The 17,914-nt window shown below is 35.8% G+C and overlaps 1 long non-coding RNA gene across 1 annotated transcript in view; it reads left to right on the top strand.

The window, feature by feature from the left end:
- Nucleotides 1-17,914, top strand: part of LOC104682282 — a 76,413-nt gene that overhangs the window by 3,856 nt on the left and 54,643 nt on the right. Inside the window, exon 2 of the long non-coding RNA XR_750676.1 lies at nt 6,486-6,692. This is a non-coding gene — a long non-coding RNA (uncharacterized LOC104682282). The remainder of the gene's footprint in view (nt 1-6,485; nt 6,693-17,914) is intronic.

Raw genomic sequence — 17,914 nt, 5'->3', positions numbered from 1 at the left:
AGTGTTTTAGGAGCCAGGGCTACTAAATGTTAACAGAAAGAAAATCATCTGTCTCTCCAAAGACTTTATTCGATTTTAAACTTCTTTGGGAAGAAATCTGTTGAAAGTCAAAAGCTTTCTAAAATTGTAAATTTACTTTGTTTACAGCCCCACCTTTACCCAGCAATTGTATCACCAATTTGCTAGCAGTATCTGATTGCACCTCAGTGGAGTTTATCCATATGCCTTAAGAAACATACATGCACACAGGGGTAACATTTAAATTCTCTGCAACTTGTAAGTGAAAAAGGTGTTTATGTAGCGTTACTGTTTACTGAAAAACACCCCAGAGAGCAAAATTTCTGGCTTTAAGAAAACTATTTGAGGCGTGTGCATGGGGAAGGAGAATGGGAGCTTTTAAAGAGACTGAGGGGAAATGAAGGCAGGGAAACTTTCAGGTTCAAATCAGAAAAGATCAAGCCCTTTGCGGGAGAGGGCTCCATGTACAAGCTCACTGATGGAAAAAACATTTCCTGCGACTTCAGACGGGTAAATGGATATGATGAAGGAAACACCTGAGAACAATAAGTCTGTTTCAGGCTCAGGTGAAGAAAGAGGTCTATTTCTGGCATGGAAGAATAGGGAAATGATGATCATTTCGTTTTCAAGTTCTTTATTTCTTTTGCCTTTTTCTCCCTGAAACATCAATAACATTAATGTCATTAATGTCAAAACAGCAAACGTCAAATCAGGAAAACAATTACAAAAAATTGGTGGCTGTTTCTCCTCTACACCTCCCCCGTCTTTTCTTGGAAAATACAACTGTGTGTATCCGTTTGTGTGTGTGTGTGTGAGTGTGTGTGTGTGTGTGTCTGGTGGTGGGGGCGGTTGATTTCTAAGTAAGAAAACAAAAGAGGACTTGTAAGGGGTGCCCACTTTCTCAACCCCTTCTTTTGCTGGCGAGGATTCTCCTCCTAACGTGTGTGTGTGTGTATGTGCGTGTTGTTGTTGTTACCATCTCTTTCTCGTTTTCTTTCACCTTTTCCCTAAGAAGAGAGACTGGAGGTGAGGGTCGGGGGTTAATGGGCTGAGGGAAGGGGCAGAGAGGTTCTAGCGCAGAGTCAAGAGTTTCCTCCAGGGCTTGGCCTCGGAGCGCGCCAGCGTGAGGAGAGCCGTTGGGCTGAAGTGGCGGCGGGACTGCGTGGGGTGGGCCCGGGGGCGCGGAGCGCGGCACCGCTGGCAGGGGCGCGGGGAGGCGGGCGAGCCCGAGCCCAGCCCGCGGGCCGCTATGGGGCGCGAGCGCGATCCGAGAGGCTGGACCTGGCTGCGCCGTTGTGCCGCGGCCCCTTGCTCCCTACATCTCGGCTCCCAGCGTCAGGAAACCCAGCTGCTCCTCTTGGGTCTCTGCGGACGCCTTGCCATCCACCTTTGACCCTGACTCCCACTCCCTGTCCCACCCCCATTCCACTGTCCCTAAACTCTGCGCGAACCCGCCGCCGCCCTCACGGAACGTTGGGTCACTTTTTATTTCAAAGTGAAAGGAGCAGAGGTTTCCCTGCCGCACCAAGAACTTTCCCTGTATCCTCTTCAACACTTTACAGGGCAACCCCAGGCCAGCCACATCCACTGCAGAGCACTCGGACCCTGACATTGAGCGCCGAGTTAGGGGAAAACCAAAAAGGAATACCAGGTGGTTAGGTGTTGAGTGTTGGAGGCGAGGAGTAATTAACATTGAGACAAAAGGTAATTTCCACTTCTGGCCTTTTTCTTCGGCGTATTTTATTTCCCAAATCCACTCCGAGGACACTCTTCACAATCGGTCTAATGAGTTTTCAGCTGTTTGTTCTGTCCTTCTCCCACCCTGTCCTCACCAATTCACTAATAAATACCCCACCTCCCTCTCCCCAATGTCCCTCCAGCTCAAGAACAACTCCAGCCCAAGGGGGAAAAGGTTTCCAGTCTTTTGACCGCGCTTCCGGGGTCTATAGATGAGCTCAGTTTGAAACGAGGTATTACAAGATTTCAGCGTTAGGAACTCTTTATATCACCACAGACACTTTCAGATCCTCAGCCCCCTCCTCCTCTTCTCTTTTTGTTGGGTCTTCTCCACCCGGGGGCTATTTAACAAAGGCGGTGTGTTAACTAACATTTTTGTTTAAGTTAGCAACCCTTTTCCAAAACACACTTAAGCCTGATACCAATATTTGTCACTGTGTGTGTAGGGGGGTGAGGAGTGTGACAGGGTTGGGGGGTATTTGTGCAAGGGAGGGATGTGGAGTTAACAATGAATGGAAAGGTGCAGGACTTGTTTTGGAAGGTGTCATAAACACATTACATTTATAGTGAAATAATTCAAGAAATAGTGGGGTGTATGTGTCTGTGTGGCTCTGTGTGTGGTGAGGGATCCCAAGCTTTCTATACAGAACGAGATATATATTTTTAAATAACTAACAAAAAAGCGGGGGGCTTAAAATATGACCTAATATTGAGAATGGGCACTTTCTTTGATGGAGGGAGTGAGCTAGTGGAAATCAAAAGGGAATGGCATTTTGAGTGTGTATATATGTGTGTAGTATTTGTGGGCAGTTAAATCTCTCCCTGAATCCCTCCCCTCCTCCAGCTACACTCTTATCTCCTCTATGGCCTTCTTCTTTTTCTTAAAAAGCATAGCAGTGTCCCCCTTTTGTTCCCAAGTTTCTCTCTCTGCACCTCTATATCCATGTGTATTTCTCTCTTCCTGGATTAAAGTCGATTTTTGGCTTTTACTTTGGAGTAAATGTTTTAGCTTTTTTTTTTTTCCCCCTTGGGGATTCTGACCTTTTAGGGGGAAGGGGAGTCATTATGTAGAGTTAGACACAGGTAGAAAGGAAGGGAGAAGGAGGGAGAAGGGAGAAGAAAGGAAGGGAGAAGGAAGGGAGAAAGGAAGCTAGAGGGTTTGAGGAAGGAAGAATTAAGGGAGGAGAGGAGGGAAAGGGAGAAGAAAGAGAAAAGTCAGATGCCCTCTGGCCTTTCAGAGGTCAGAGCTCAGACAGTGCTGTGACCTCTTTTCCCTCTCAGCAACCAGCCCAGTGTTTATAAACAAATCAGACAGGACTCTCCCCAAACAATAACAGTTCACTAACTTCATAAGCACTTCCACAGCACTTACGCAAATTAATGAGGACCCCTTATCACGTTCCTCCCCACAACACACATCCATGTTCACACCACCAAAACCAAGATCACAATCACACAATCCTCAAATATATATGGAGATATTTCCAGCAAGAGTATCCAAAGAAAATGTTACATTCTGTCTGGGGAAGAGCTCCAAGACAAGATCCAAATGGGAAAGGAGAGAGAGAGAGAGAGAGAGAGAGAGAGAGAGAGAGAGGATACAGACAGACACACACACAGAGACCGAATAACTAATTTCATTGAGCAGAAGATAAAGTGATATTTTAGACTAAAAGCATCTATATCTAGTCAATGAAGAGTTGTATAGACAGTATACTAAACTCTGGCCACCAAATAAAATTATTTTAAAATGACATTGCATTCATCCAAACACCCACATTTCTAAGACAAATGTGCAGATATTTACAGCTGAAGAAAAGCCACCACCACTATATGTAATGTCCCTAAATATTAGATACAAGAGAACTATTAAATCCTACAGCAAAACCAACGACAACAACGACAACAACAACAGCCCATCTGATCTAAGTTACAAAATGTGTAATTGTTTCTATCTTTAATTACTTAAGACAACTAGCAGAAACTAAATGAATCAAAGATTTTGAAAGAAAATGTGGTTTGCCAAGGTACAGGAATGGTAGCTTTACATTAAATTATAACCAAAACACAATTCAGAAATAAATGACAAGATAGAAAAAGGTGAAAGCAAAAAAAAAAAAAAAAAAAAAAATGCATTAAATTATTTTCAAACTTTTGCTTTAAAATGATTATCAACTAAAGTCTAAGAGAAAAAGGTTAAAGAAAATATACCTCAGAGCAAAAAGATCATCTCCTTTTCTTCTTTGTCTATCAGTCCCCTGTTAAAGCATATGGAAAATGTTTTCAAAATGCCCAGATTTGGCACATTGTCATTGCAAAGAGAGGAGCGCAGTGATGCTGTTAGAGAAAATGGGAAATAAATTCAGGATTGGGTGCTGCCTCCTTCAATGCGGATTTATCTAAGTTTAATTTAATATTCCGCAATCACTGAATGATCGCATATAATTCACCAAGATTTTAAAGGGCTTTATTTAAATACCTTGAGCAATAAGAGAATGAAATTTAAACCATTTCAGCCATTGCTTATATTTTTTGTTTATTTTCCTATTAAGAGAATTTTAAGTGGCAATTTCTAATAATAAAAGGAAAAACGATGAAGATTTAGTTTTTTTTTTTTTCAAGGGAGAATGTTAAAGGAAAGCATTAGCTTTATTAAAATCATTCTGAACGTAAAATCAAAAAGCACAAAATGGTTGTTTGTAAAACACTAAACCTTTAATCGATTTTATTGGCATTCCGATCGATTAGATAAACGGAAATCTATAGCAAACATCAAAGCATTTAAAACATTTTCTCTATCTCATTTATAAACAAAACTTTTCTTTTCAGCAGAAAAAAATGATTATCAAACGACTAACAGGAAATTCTTCAGATATCAAATTACGATAATAAAATTATTTCCACATGGAAAGGGATAATGACAATGATGATAGTAATTACAATAATGAATAATTCAACAACCCTTTGACATGTATGGAAGAACCTCAGCAGAAACGGGCGTTTGAAGGGGGGCTACTTTAAAATAAATACTTTATTTTTAAAGGAATATTTGAAGAGACAACTCGAGGGCAGTAGCTTAGGTGTGCCTGCCGAACTAATGTTGATTTCCCTGCAGATGTAAAGGAGTCGATTTCTTTGCCGGCCGTTGCCTCCCAAATTGAGTTACTTCTTATAAGCAAAATTAATATGCAAATAAGAGTGAGCCCTACCAGATTTACAAACTAGTGTCTGGACTTGTCTTCTATCTATTCTTAAAGATGATTCCCAAATTATAGAGAAGGGCGAGGACTAGGCTCTCCAAACCTGAAGTGAAGGAAAACAATTTATTTGGAGATGTGAAAACTGCTGTCCGGAGAAATGCAGTCATTAGAGCTTATGGCATTCTAGCTGCGGCAGCAAGAGGAAGTGTTGCTGTAACGGGTATTATGTTTATTTGTTAAAGAAAATCAATGGAAGTGGCTGTAAAGTAGTTAGTGAGGCGTGTGCTTGCGACTCGCGGGGAATCGTGACACCGGCAGACTGGTTGAGCAGCCCTTCTCATTGCCAGTAAAGTCCCTGCGTCGCCCGGAGCCGGGGCGCGGACCTCGCGGCACCTGGCTTCGCACTCGTGAATCTTGCCCCGCGCTGCTCTGGTTGACCGCCTGTCTACACAATCTTCTGCCCTCTCTGGCCGAAGTCCTAGTAATTGCTGACTGTCTTTGGCTCCTTCCAGTAGTTGACTGAGGTTGTCTTCCCACGCCCCGCCTCAGCAGCACACACCTTTTTCCTCTTTTTCTCTTAGGGATTCTTGTCGTTTCCTCCTTTGCTTACGCTGGGAGCCTGAACTTCTGTTCCTTTCCTTCTGCTGGAATCTCTCTGAATCTTCTAGTCCCTTGGGTGAATCGCGGACTGTTTCTTTCCTACCCTGCTCCTCCCCCATTTATCTCTCCTGCGATTTATTTAGCACCCGGGTCTTCTTACCCTCACACTTCTATCCTCTCCTCCAGACATTCCAGAGAGTTCTCATCACACCAGAATGCACTTTTTTCTCCTCCTCCTACTCCCATTGGATTGGGGAGTAAAGGGGGATTTCGAGTTGAACTCCCGGGGGTTTTATTCTATTCTTTTAACAGCTTTACTTTCCCTTTTCTTCTTTGCATAACCTTCACCTACCTACTAATTTATAACAGAAGCGGTTTCTTTCCCTTTCATTTCCTAGTTTACAATTTCCGTCTGGGGTTGTGCATTGCACATGCACTCTCTGACTTCCCCGCCCCCTCACCCCCCGCCCCACCAGCCTCCGTCCAAGGCAACTATTTTCTTATACTCAGTTGCTGTCTAATTGCACTTTCGCTTCTTGGAGTTAAGTCAGTTTCCATGATATAAAGTTCACCGTACAGCGCCTTTACATCTCTCAAATTATTTCGTTGCCCAAATGAACGGTAGGGAGTGGGGGAAATGTATCAACCACTTAGGTCCCTTTTAACACCTTTTTACTCTCGGTCCCACCACCCACTCCAGTAATGTCTAATGTGAATAATAACGAATTCTGGAAGACGGTTCCTCTCAGCGCGTGCTGATTGCTCATGAGTTATTCCTGAGCGGGTCTCAAAGCCCTAGCTTGTATCTTCTGACTTCCAGTGGTCACCATTTCAACTGTGCACCCTTTCTTCTCTTTCCCTCACTGGCAGCCCTGACTGCAGGAGGGGGACGCAACCTAAAGACCTCGTCCTCTTGCCTCTTGTTTCTAGCTGCTGCAGCTGCCGCTGAAATTCGCTGTGGCCGCTGCCTCTTCCCGCTTTAATCCCAGACCTCCAGTCATTGGGCAGCTCCTCAGAGGCAAGAAGTCAACACCATGGCAACCCGACAAGCCTATCAAATCACCGGCTGGCGTGACAGCAGCAACACTGCAGGCAGGAGTGGGCTGGGCGGAAGAGCAGAGTGGCCACTGCGCTCAGGTACACAGTCTGGGAGTGGACAGCAGCTGCCGATCTCCACGTTCTGGCTACACATATGTGCACCACCCAGTCCATACCCCTACCTTATGTGCCCTAGTAGGTTCTGGAGGAGAAAGGGAGGAGAAGGAGAGATGCATATAGGCTTGGAGGAACCCCAGAAGAGAGTTTTAAACTAAAAGGAATCCAAGTCTTAGAAACTGTAAACTAAAGATGCCTTGTATCCCAGCAGTCTATGAAAACAGGTCACAATAGGCTCAAAACTAAATGGAAGGAGTTTGCACAAACAAGGGGTGTGTGTGTGTGTGTTTGCCAGTTCTGTTATTTGTTTGAACATGAATGCAACATTCTGTTCTGGAGCTCCAAAGGATAAAGGAAGATGTTGCTCTGGAGTTCCAAAAGGATAAAGGAAGATGTTGCATTTTAAAATTTTCTTGTCTGCCACTGTTGGAGTCTGCTCAACTTTAATTTCATTTATGGTAATGGTAATTGACTACCTTGGAGATTACCTGAAATCGTCTTTGCCTTGTTCTTTCATAAAATGTGTGTTACGTGTACTGTGCGTTCTAGATCCTGATTCCATAAGAAACAGAGGACACCAGGAAATGTGCGTGTTCCTCTAAGGCCTACCTAGCCTTTGTATTTCCTCATTTTCCTTAAGACATTTTGAATTAGGCAGATGGAGGAAGTTGGGCATTTCACTAACATTTCAGAGCATTGTGTAAATTACCATGAGATAGACTGGATTGCATTGTTCTTTTTTTATTTTAAAAGCAAACAATATTTTCGAGAAACACACAACATATTTCTTAACTTACAATTTCATTGTGAAACCTTTGACAAATATTTGTACAAGAATATAGAATGCTATCATTGACCAAATATCTCCCTCAGTCACTTATCTCATCATGATTTCTAAATTTTAGAATGCAAGTTTGCCTGCTGAAGTTGTATAGGACAGAAAGGAAAATTCATTTAATAACAAAGGTAACTTGTCTTATTGAGGAAATCTTGTATGAATTATAAAATCTACACTTAAGTCCACTCCACATAAACACGATTCATTAAATAAACAATTTTTATATTGATCTAATATTTTTATGAAGAGGGTTTCAATGTGTAAGTATTTAAATTGTACTTGGCATACATAAAATGCTAGAGAACTAGAAAGGCTTTTAAAAGCAGCAATTGCAATATTAAGCAAAGTAGGATGGATGGAGAGCCAATGTTTTAGGCTGTAAAGAAAAATTCAATGAAATCTTGAACTTCATTTCCTTACTTTCTCTGTATTTCATTGTTGATAGGTCCCAATATTAAAACAGTATATTTTCAAAATGTAATTTATTATAGACCCAAAATGGGCATAATTACTGGCACTGGAGAAACAGGCCATGATATCCTAGAAAAAACTTTTGGACATAATACGATTTTTCCTGCATTGAAACTCTAATGTCATACTGGTAACATTTTCTTATTCTGTGCTACTGTGCAGAGTTGCTCAGTGAGGAACCGCCAAGCACATAGAGCTGAGATTTGGTTATTGTTTAAATGGCTACCTCAATGCCAAGGTATTGATGTCCTTAAATATTTTTGTCTAATTCACATTACATTTAACATGTGCTTAGTGTTTACAGTGGAAAACATATGAAGAAACATAATACTGTAATTTAAAATTAAAATGCATATGTTTAATTTATCTCCTGAAACTACATTTGTAAATTTAAAATATTTTAACAATAAGTTTTAAAAAAAGTTCAAAAAATTTCAGTATACTTTGGCTTTTGTAATAAATGAGCACAGGAAATATGGTGACATTTAATATTTTACTATTTCTTTTAATGGCATGTCCTCAGTTACTGGAAGACTTTAAATACTTCGGGATCTATAATACTATCCGTGTATGTGTTTGCATATAGTATGCTCTTTAAAGATGCTGTCACTCAAGTGTTCATTTCTATGTTAATATTTCCAATCTTAAAAAATTAAAATGAGATGAAGTTAATAAATTAAAGAATTTAAACCAAAACAAATGCCTAGGTATTTTAAGACATCCTTTGAATTTTTCTTAAGTTTTTCTTTATCATGAACTTGCCATTTATGGATGATTGAAAATTGAAGCAATTTTTTGCATTTACAACACAGATATTTATTTTTTAATTATAAATCAATTTTAATGTTTACCATTAAAAATGCCTTCATAGGTTGTATAATATATGACCATCTGTTTAAGTATAGATTCATGTATATGTCACACACATGTTGCTAGTTATCTCTACATTCAAATTTTTACATTTAAAGCTATTTTCTACACCTTTAGTACTTTCCATATGTATGCTGTTAGAAGCATGAAATTTCTATCCTTTAGCTAATGAATAAGACAGTGGAATTAAACATAGCTTAAATGCTACAAAAAAAAAAAAAAAAATCAATGCAAGGATGCCTCACTCGTTTTCAACAGGATGGATACCATCTCCATAGAGTTCATTCTTGACCTTACCTGAGTAAGTACTTTAACTTAAAGTATGAGATGCACCTAGAGGGGTAATACATTGAGCTTAATAGGAAGACAGTTAATAACCTTTTTTTAATCCTCGTGCACTATCAATCATGGCTGTCACCAGTCTGCTGAATCAAAGCAAAAGTGTTCTTCACAGATGACTGATTAGAAACGCAAAATCACAAGATCCATCTTCATGGTCACTTTTATTATAGTCATTTTTAAACTGACAGCAACCTGCTCAGTTTCAGCACACTGGGCATCACAAATAGTGTCACTCAGTGCAGCTAAGCATGAGAAGAGGTTGGTTGGATTATACTTAAAAATAATTAGGCCCCCAACCCATTGTGGAGCCTCAGAAAAGGTATTTGGCTCTCAATCTCCCCTCCCCCACTCCTAACGTATTTTGATTCTGTTGTATCATTAGTTTACGATTAGAAGGGAGGCGTCTGAGGGTATAGTTTTATCTTTGTTAATTGTCTGGGAATTAGGAAATGAATATGTCTACTTGATAATCACATACAACTTTTTGTGTACTGCTTTTTGTCAACTTCGTGACAACAAACACTATTGCTACCCTCTTGGGGATGAATAGTTCACATAAGGTGGTTTTTATACAAATGTGTGTGTGTGTGTGTGTGTGTGTGTGTGTGTGTGTGTGTATGGCTTCAGAAATCTAAGTAGTCAGGTCGTAGTAAGATGCCCACTTACTAATAAGGTGTCCTTTAATAGCATCACTTGAATGCTGTAACACTGGCATTACTGAGGCTATAACTAAATGCATAGTCTTAAAGATGGCCAAGATATTAACTCTTAGGTAGCGATGTAAATTCTTGACATGTAGTGTTATATTATTTTTTTCAGCCCTAGAATATTGAGAAAAGGACAAATTTGGAAGACCAACAAATGATATACGTAAAAAGCATTACAGTAGGAGTTTTGAAACAGTTATAGCAGAATCAAATGATAAGGAATTTTGTCTTTACTAACACTCTTCACCTTTGTGATGCAAGATGAAACTTTTGGGTTTATTTCATGATATTTTCATACATGCCTTAAGAATATTTTATAGTACTATATGGTAGTATTGATAAAAGCATTTACGTGGGGAAAGTTTTCAAAAGAAAATCTTCAAAATATAGTGTAATTCTAATGCCCATTTTATAGGTTCAGTATTTCATATTTTGGAAAAGTAAACCTCAATAGGTTTAAGTTTTATTTTAATAATTTTAAGCAAAGTGCCTTATTTTAGATCTCCATACAGTTATCTTTTCCCTTCATCTCAAATATCCACTTTCTTGTTAGTGAGTACACACGCACACACATACACACCCCAAACATTAAGAGAAAGAGTGATAAATCATTAATAATGTTTATATGATAACATAATACCCTTAGATTAATTTTCAAACATGTGAATATCCTACCTTTAACTTTTTTGTAAGGTACCAGTTTTTTTCTCCATCTCTCTCTCTACACACACACACACACACACACACACACAGACATACACATACATCTCTATTTATTCTAGATTATGACAATGTTTTTCTTCTCTGTGCAAAATACATAAACAGCATACATACAGACACAAGCATATGTATGCATGTATGATATATCTGTGTTTTCTATAGATGGTAATAGATGTCTAAAAGTACTCTATAAAAAGGCTAAAATTAATTTCTTTAATATTGTACTTTGTTACACATATTTTTCTATATAGAAAAATCAAATTAAAAATTGTGAAATAAATCCAATTAGCTATCTAGTTTGATTGTATATTTTTAAATAACACTGTCTTAGAATTTGAATAGAAATATGTTAGTTAATATTTTAAAATATTTTCACCTTATAAAAATTAATAATGACAATACTTGTATTGTTAAACATGTAAAATTAGGGCTTACTGAAATGGTTATGTATTTTTAAGCCACATAATTACATAAATGACAATGCAATAATCATCTTAATGTGTTCATTTTCAGTTCACTTTAACAATCAAAACAGAATGTCTCTTGGCAAAATGTCTGTGTGTGTGTGTGTGTGTGCCTGTGTGTGTATTTACTTTAGATACATTAAGTTTACATTTCTAGAAAGGATAATCTCGTAGAATTCAATATGCTTTTAAATTTTTGGCGGTAAAATAGTCTTTATGACTAGATCATACACATCAAAATATTTATGAAAAAGATATTTATTTGAAATTTCTGGAATCTGTCCAGAATACTTTGCTGGTAAAATTAATGCAGTGAAATGATACACATTTTTTTTTGGCAATGTCTTGGTAATCTATGCAGGTGGTCACTATAGATCTTTAATGTTAATCTTTAATATGCATCATAAATATGAAAATTTATAAAGTTTATAACAATTTCAGGTTTAGCATCATGTTTTCTTCTATAGATAGGTCTTAATGGACTGAGAAAACAAAAATAATTTTCTCTTTTAGAAATTTAATTACAACAAAATATTTAAAGAAAATTAATTTCTTTTAAAAGTTATCATGAAAAGTTATTATTTGAGATTTTCATGTTTTGACATAAATTGAAATCAACATTGACTTACACTTAAAGCGTTATTGTTAATTTGGAAAGATTTTTTGGGGAAAATATTAGCATTTTTATTTCTCTGAAATCTTTAACTATTTTGCTGTTAATTTTAAATACCTATCTTGTGTCCATTGTTTGTGCTTACATTTTCATTACTGAGAACATTCTTATGTTTGTCAATATATAAAGCAAGCAACTTTATTTAATATAAGAATATTACATGATAAATGGACTAGCATAGTTGGTAGAAATGTTCTTAATATATAAATACATGTTAATCAAAATATATTTTAACTGAAAAAACCTAATAATGTTTGTGCATTTTAGCTTTGGCTAGAATTTATATTTGTGCATTACATGTAATATTTCTATACATGAATGCATATACATAACTATACCTAAACCCTTTCATATTTAGGTCATTGACTTATTTTGAATGTTATCACACAAATATTACAATTATCTTTGCCATACCTGTATTTACGCAGATTGAATATGCAGTGACAACATTTCTCTTTTTCCTGGAGTGTGATTTTCCCTTGGTACCTGAATTGTTCTTTGTTGAATCTTTGTGATTAAAAAATAAATAAAAACACTGTTGTATGAGTGTCAGTTTGCAATAAATGTGTGAGAAGATGTATGGTCAAGATAGTCTGCCCATCTTTTAGCATGTCTTTTCTACCTGGGCTTAACTAAAGCTATTTAAAGAGAAAATAAAAGAAAGCAAAGGTCAAACAAAAATCACTGTTAGCATCTTATAGAAAAAGAAAGAAAATCTTGAGATATTTATAATTATTATATAATTTTTATTGTATGTTAACTTTCAAAATGCTGCTATTACTATCACTTTTTATTAAAATCGTCTTTTTGTTCAATTGTTGCTTTTTAGTTAAAATGTGACATATACAGACCTTAAAAATCTCTAAAACTAGAACTACTATTTTCTCTGCTGCTCATGTTCCCCAAGTCTTTCTGCCCCTCAGCCACTAAAGCTAGAGGATGCATTTAATAACAAATAGACTATTTTGATCGGTGTGCTTTATTCTTACCTATTTCGGTTTACAAAAATATGCAAATAGGTGTAATGACAACTTTCAGAATGTATTCTAAGATGTTAATGATATTTTCAAGTAAACGTTTAGGATAATATTTTATAATGATCCTTTTTTGATAGCTAAAGCTTTTATATGTAAACCTTCACTTATATATTACACTACCACTGAAGAATTTTAATGTATTGCAGTTCATTTTGTAATAGATGCACAAACATTCAGAGTAGCATTATATTGCCTAGTTATTCATTGTAGTTCACATTTAGATTTTCATTTGGATTTTTCCTTTTTCAACATTTGGATATCATTTCATTAACTATCATAAACCAGTAGTTTAAGAAGGAGCAATTCTGAAATATAAACACTCCTTCTAGAATTTTACAGCATTGCCATAGGAGAGAAAGAAGGGACTAGCATTACTTTACTCTAAACATTTCCCTGTTATGATTATAAGAAAAGATCAGATGCTGTGGCAATTTTTTTCATATGTGATCTTTCTTTAGAATTATTTTCAAAGTCAACTGTTCTTAGACCTTATTTTCATCTCCAAAAAGCATAAGTTTTGTTTCTTTGTAAGATATTTCTTCAGAGCATATCTTAGTTTAATTCACGTTTAGTAAAAGAAACACCCAGGCTCAATCTGGAGACCTCCTTCCAACATAATTTAGCTGGACCTTTTCTTAGTAAAGGTTTTCTGGTTTTCATTTTCACTTCATATTCTCAAATAAAAGATCCTTTGTTGTCTACCATTTGATTGGACTTAATGAAAAACACTCCATTTTAACTTAACAGTATTTCCTTTTGAATTTATTATATTTAAGAACACTGTCAAAAATCAAACATTTAATCTCAGGTTTTTATATTTCAAAATATATTACTATCACATGGCTCAGTGAGGTGATGTAAAAAGTATACTGAAAAGATTTCAAAAAGAAAAGCAAAAGTGAAAAAATCTGACTTCATTTTAATATGAAACTAAATACTATGGCTAATGTGCAGATTGGGTACGGCAGCTGACTGTGAAGACGAACATGTGACAGGGTGCCAACAGCGGAATTGTGCAGTATTGACTAAATGAGGTTCACTGATTTGTATTGAGGCTAATATCTTCTTTAAACAATTCCGTGTAAATTGTGCGTATAAAGTCATTGGAAGCTATTTCTCAGGACAGCCTCGCTGGCTAGCTACCTGCTGGAGTGAGGAAGATAATCAATAGGAAGAAATAGAGCTGAGCATGAGCCTGGGAAGCTGCAGAGCAGTTAATGCTGATAAAAGTAGATGATGTCAATATTTGGGAATAGCACAACTCTAGGATAATAGACAAAAGAGAAGTGCATATGTTGTAGGGTGTTCAAACAGGGGCAAAATTAAAGCCAAAGTGACAGATGATGTCCTAGGCTGCAAAAGACATTATTTATTACAGATATTGTTAAATTTCTACTGAAAGCCATACACAACAGAGCAAGATATTGCATATAAAAGATACCTAACTTTTATCAGAAGCTTAAATGCCCATTTCTATTTCAATGGTCAGTAGGTTTTTGCTCATGGTTAATATAAGAAAGACTGTCTTTAAAACATTTGGTAGATATATTTTTACATGCACACAACTACATGCCTCATTAAGAAATTATTTTTTAAAAATTATCTAAGTTGCTTCCAAAATCGAGTTAAAAATCATATAAAAGTGTAAATGAAAATAGGCTGTCAGTCAAAGGGTGACACCAAAGACATAAACCTAATTGCCTTAGCATATATTTGTGATTATAGCAGATGCCCTATTTTTTAAAGCTAGTAGACTTATTGGAAGTGAGTTAATGGTATATTTTTACACACTTAATACTGAAAATCAGTTTTCCTCTTGCTGTCAGGTGATGAAATTTTGTTCTTCTGTGCTGATCTTTCTGTTGATGTATTATGACATAGTCTGTCAACATGAACAGATATGTGAAAAGAGATTGGGTGACTGAGAGGTACAACCTGCATAGAGCTCTTCTTGAATTTTAAGCGTGTTATCATGTTTGGGTACAACAAGTAAGATTGTGCTTGCTTTAAAATGCTGTTATTTTTATATAATTTAAGCCCAAGCAAAACAGGTGGACCATGACAAGGTTCTAAAGTGGAATGAGTGAACCAATTCCAAAACACGTATTTCAGGATATCTTTTATAAAGCTTTTCACATCCTAAGTTGATTTTTTAAAAAAAATCATTCGCAAAATGTAAAAGTTTCTTGACGAAGAGGAGAAATCAATTCATGCACATGTGATTATTAAACAAACCATTTCTCCCAAATTAAACAATTCCACAACTGTTACATGCTTTTATTGTCGCAGATGTTTTTATTGTTTGGTGTTAGATATCTGGATTATATCAAGTACACGATTCTGAGGTTAGGTAAAACAGCCAAGCCTGATAGTTTTTACTTAGAACCAAGCTAACAAATGTTATTAGAAAAGCAAGTATATTTATCTAGGACTTTTCCTTTTAAGCATATTTTTAACCATGAAAATACAAATTTAAATAAATGGTACCTCTGCTTTTCATTTTGTGCTTTTATTTAGAGAATAACTATCTATTTTGAAAGTAATTTTACAGATCTAGCTAACTATGCATTGTAGTTATTAATCTAAGATACTAGATAATTATACTAATTTCATATTCCAGATAGATAATTTTATAAGCTTTCCTACAAATAAAACATTTGCTTTAAAAAATTGCTAGGATGTTGTCATATATTTCATTTTTCATCTTAAATACAAAGAAATAAAATACCCTTATTCATTACTGAATTATAAAGAAGCCTTCCTTTCAAATAAAGTATGAATTTCGATTTAGAGACACAGAAAAAAATCTTTTAAGATCTATACTTCAACTAATTTGTTAATCTTGTGCCACTTTCAGCATTTGTCACACATATAGACCAGGAAATTGGCTCCATCTCATTCTAGCTCTGTATTGAATTAAAAACCTCTACTGCAAAGAAGAGCATGATGTGGGGAAAGAATAAATTTAGTTCTTTCTTTAGTAATGCACATATATTTCCATACATTTCACATCCTAAGGGAGCCTATGAATGCATTCAATAAATACAAAACTATAAAGTATAATTCCAAAAAAGGAACAGGTTAAATTTTTTTTTCTGGTTTCTGTATAGCATTTTAACTTTGAAGACTAAAAATTAAGTATTTTTATTCATTTATTTTACTTTTCTTTTAACAGACACCTTCAGTATTAAAAGTAAATCCATAATAATGAATCTTAGTTGTTCCATCCACTTGGATAATGTTAGTGGGTTTAGATCAAAGCAAATTAAATATCAGCAGTGGCAAATCGAGAAAAATGTTTTATGCCATTTGAATTAAGGTTTGCATTTAGTTCACTATAGTCCATCCTGGCTAATTTAGTAGACATTGTATGCAAACCACATATGTGTATACATTGAAAAGATTGTCCATTCCTATTTCATTTGTCTAGGGTAACAGAAAAGGTCTTTTTCAATAAAGTATAATAATAAAGGGTTAGCTTTTACACATGATGAGGGCATTTCTATTAAGATTTTGTTAAAATGAAATATGTCCCACAGGTGATTGAGATTACTGACTAGGAAGATAGACTTGCTCTATGTCTAGTTCTCTATACTTTCAAGTATTTGAATCTTTGACTGCATTCTGAGAAGACAGTACAGTGTGGTAGATTTATGATGGCCTCACGGAAACAGAGCTAGCAAAGATTATGGCATACTTGCTTAGAAAAATGGTGAACTGAAAGTTCCTGATTTACACCAATATATATCTAGATGAAACCATAGTTTGCAAATTGTCCTGAGGAGTCATCTTTTATTAAGTGTTTGATAGGTATGGAAATGTACATGCCTATTTTTAAACATATTCTAATAACTATGCTGATATTATATTTGCAAATGTTCTATTTAATATTTTTAGGTTAAAATTAATTTACCTTATATATTTATGTTTCTGAAATACCTTAAAATTTAATTTCCAGGAATAAATCATATCATGTTAGAAGATGTTTTATAATATATATTAAAAAAGGTCCAATAGTATTAAAAATTTTGAGATGTCACAGTAAATCTGCATATGAAGACATTCAAAATCTTTGTCTTTTTTAACATTTGTATTCGTATTCAAGGACAAAAAAAAAAACCATCAAAGACTGCCTACCTTGGTCAACTTAAAGCTACCCGACTTCTTCACTTTTTAAGTGTTTAATCATCATGATCTTTATTTGAAGGGTAGAGCTGTTTCCCTCTGACTTTATAAGGCTAGTGAAAACACTCCCTTACTAAATTTAGGACTAAAATTGTGAGCAAATGTGCTTATAGACTTTTTTCTGTGAGAAGTCTCATCCATGTATTATCAGAAATGACAGAATGCATGACATAAACTTGTAATTATTCTGCTATACATTTCTAATTCTTGTGACTATATTCTTTGCTGTCCCCTTTAAAATTTTTATATATATATAATAGCTTATAGTGTTACCATTTATATTTAGGAGAACCACAAATTATTTTTCCAAATCCCACATACCAATTTATATACTTCCATTTAATCTGAGAAATAAATGTTCCGGAAAAGATGAGGATGTTATACAATTAGATGACATAACTTTGAAATTACTGGAGTCACAGCTCCCTTAAAATCTTCACTGTGTTGGTTGGATTATTTTTGTATTTTAAAGCTTAGGAGTTTAAATGCTTAATACTGGTATTGTGTAAAGTAGGTGTTCCTGGAAGTCACACTTAGGAATTATTGTGTGCCCCAACTGTTTCAGGGCATAAAATTTCTCTAGCAGACAGCAGCTGACAGATTGGGAGAATCTAGCTCAAAGTGTCAGATAACTTTTAACTCTAATGTAGGTTTTGAAAGTATCTTTTGGGTCTCTCATTTTTTAAACGGACTTAATAAAAACAAATGGAAAGCATTTGAAGTGCATACTTCTACTTTTGGCCCAGGAATTGGAGGGATACCAGCTCAGGCTCCTTCTTCCTTCATTTCCTTTTTCCGTCTTCCTTCCTTTTTTTTTTTTTTCGTTATTTCTATTTTTTTCTTTTGCTGTGGTTAGAAAGCACCTAACATGAGATTTAACCTCTGCTATGGTTTGAC

Source organism: Rhinopithecus roxellana, chromosome 9, assembly GCF_007565055.1.
Source record: "Rhinopithecus roxellana isolate Shanxi Qingling chromosome 9, ASM756505v1, whole genome shotgun sequence".
Lineage (NCBI taxonomy): Eukaryota > Metazoa > Chordata > Mammalia > Primates > Cercopithecidae > Rhinopithecus > Rhinopithecus roxellana.
Note: the sequence above shows the minus strand (reverse complement) of the source record. Positions and strands in the feature narration are given on the sequence as shown.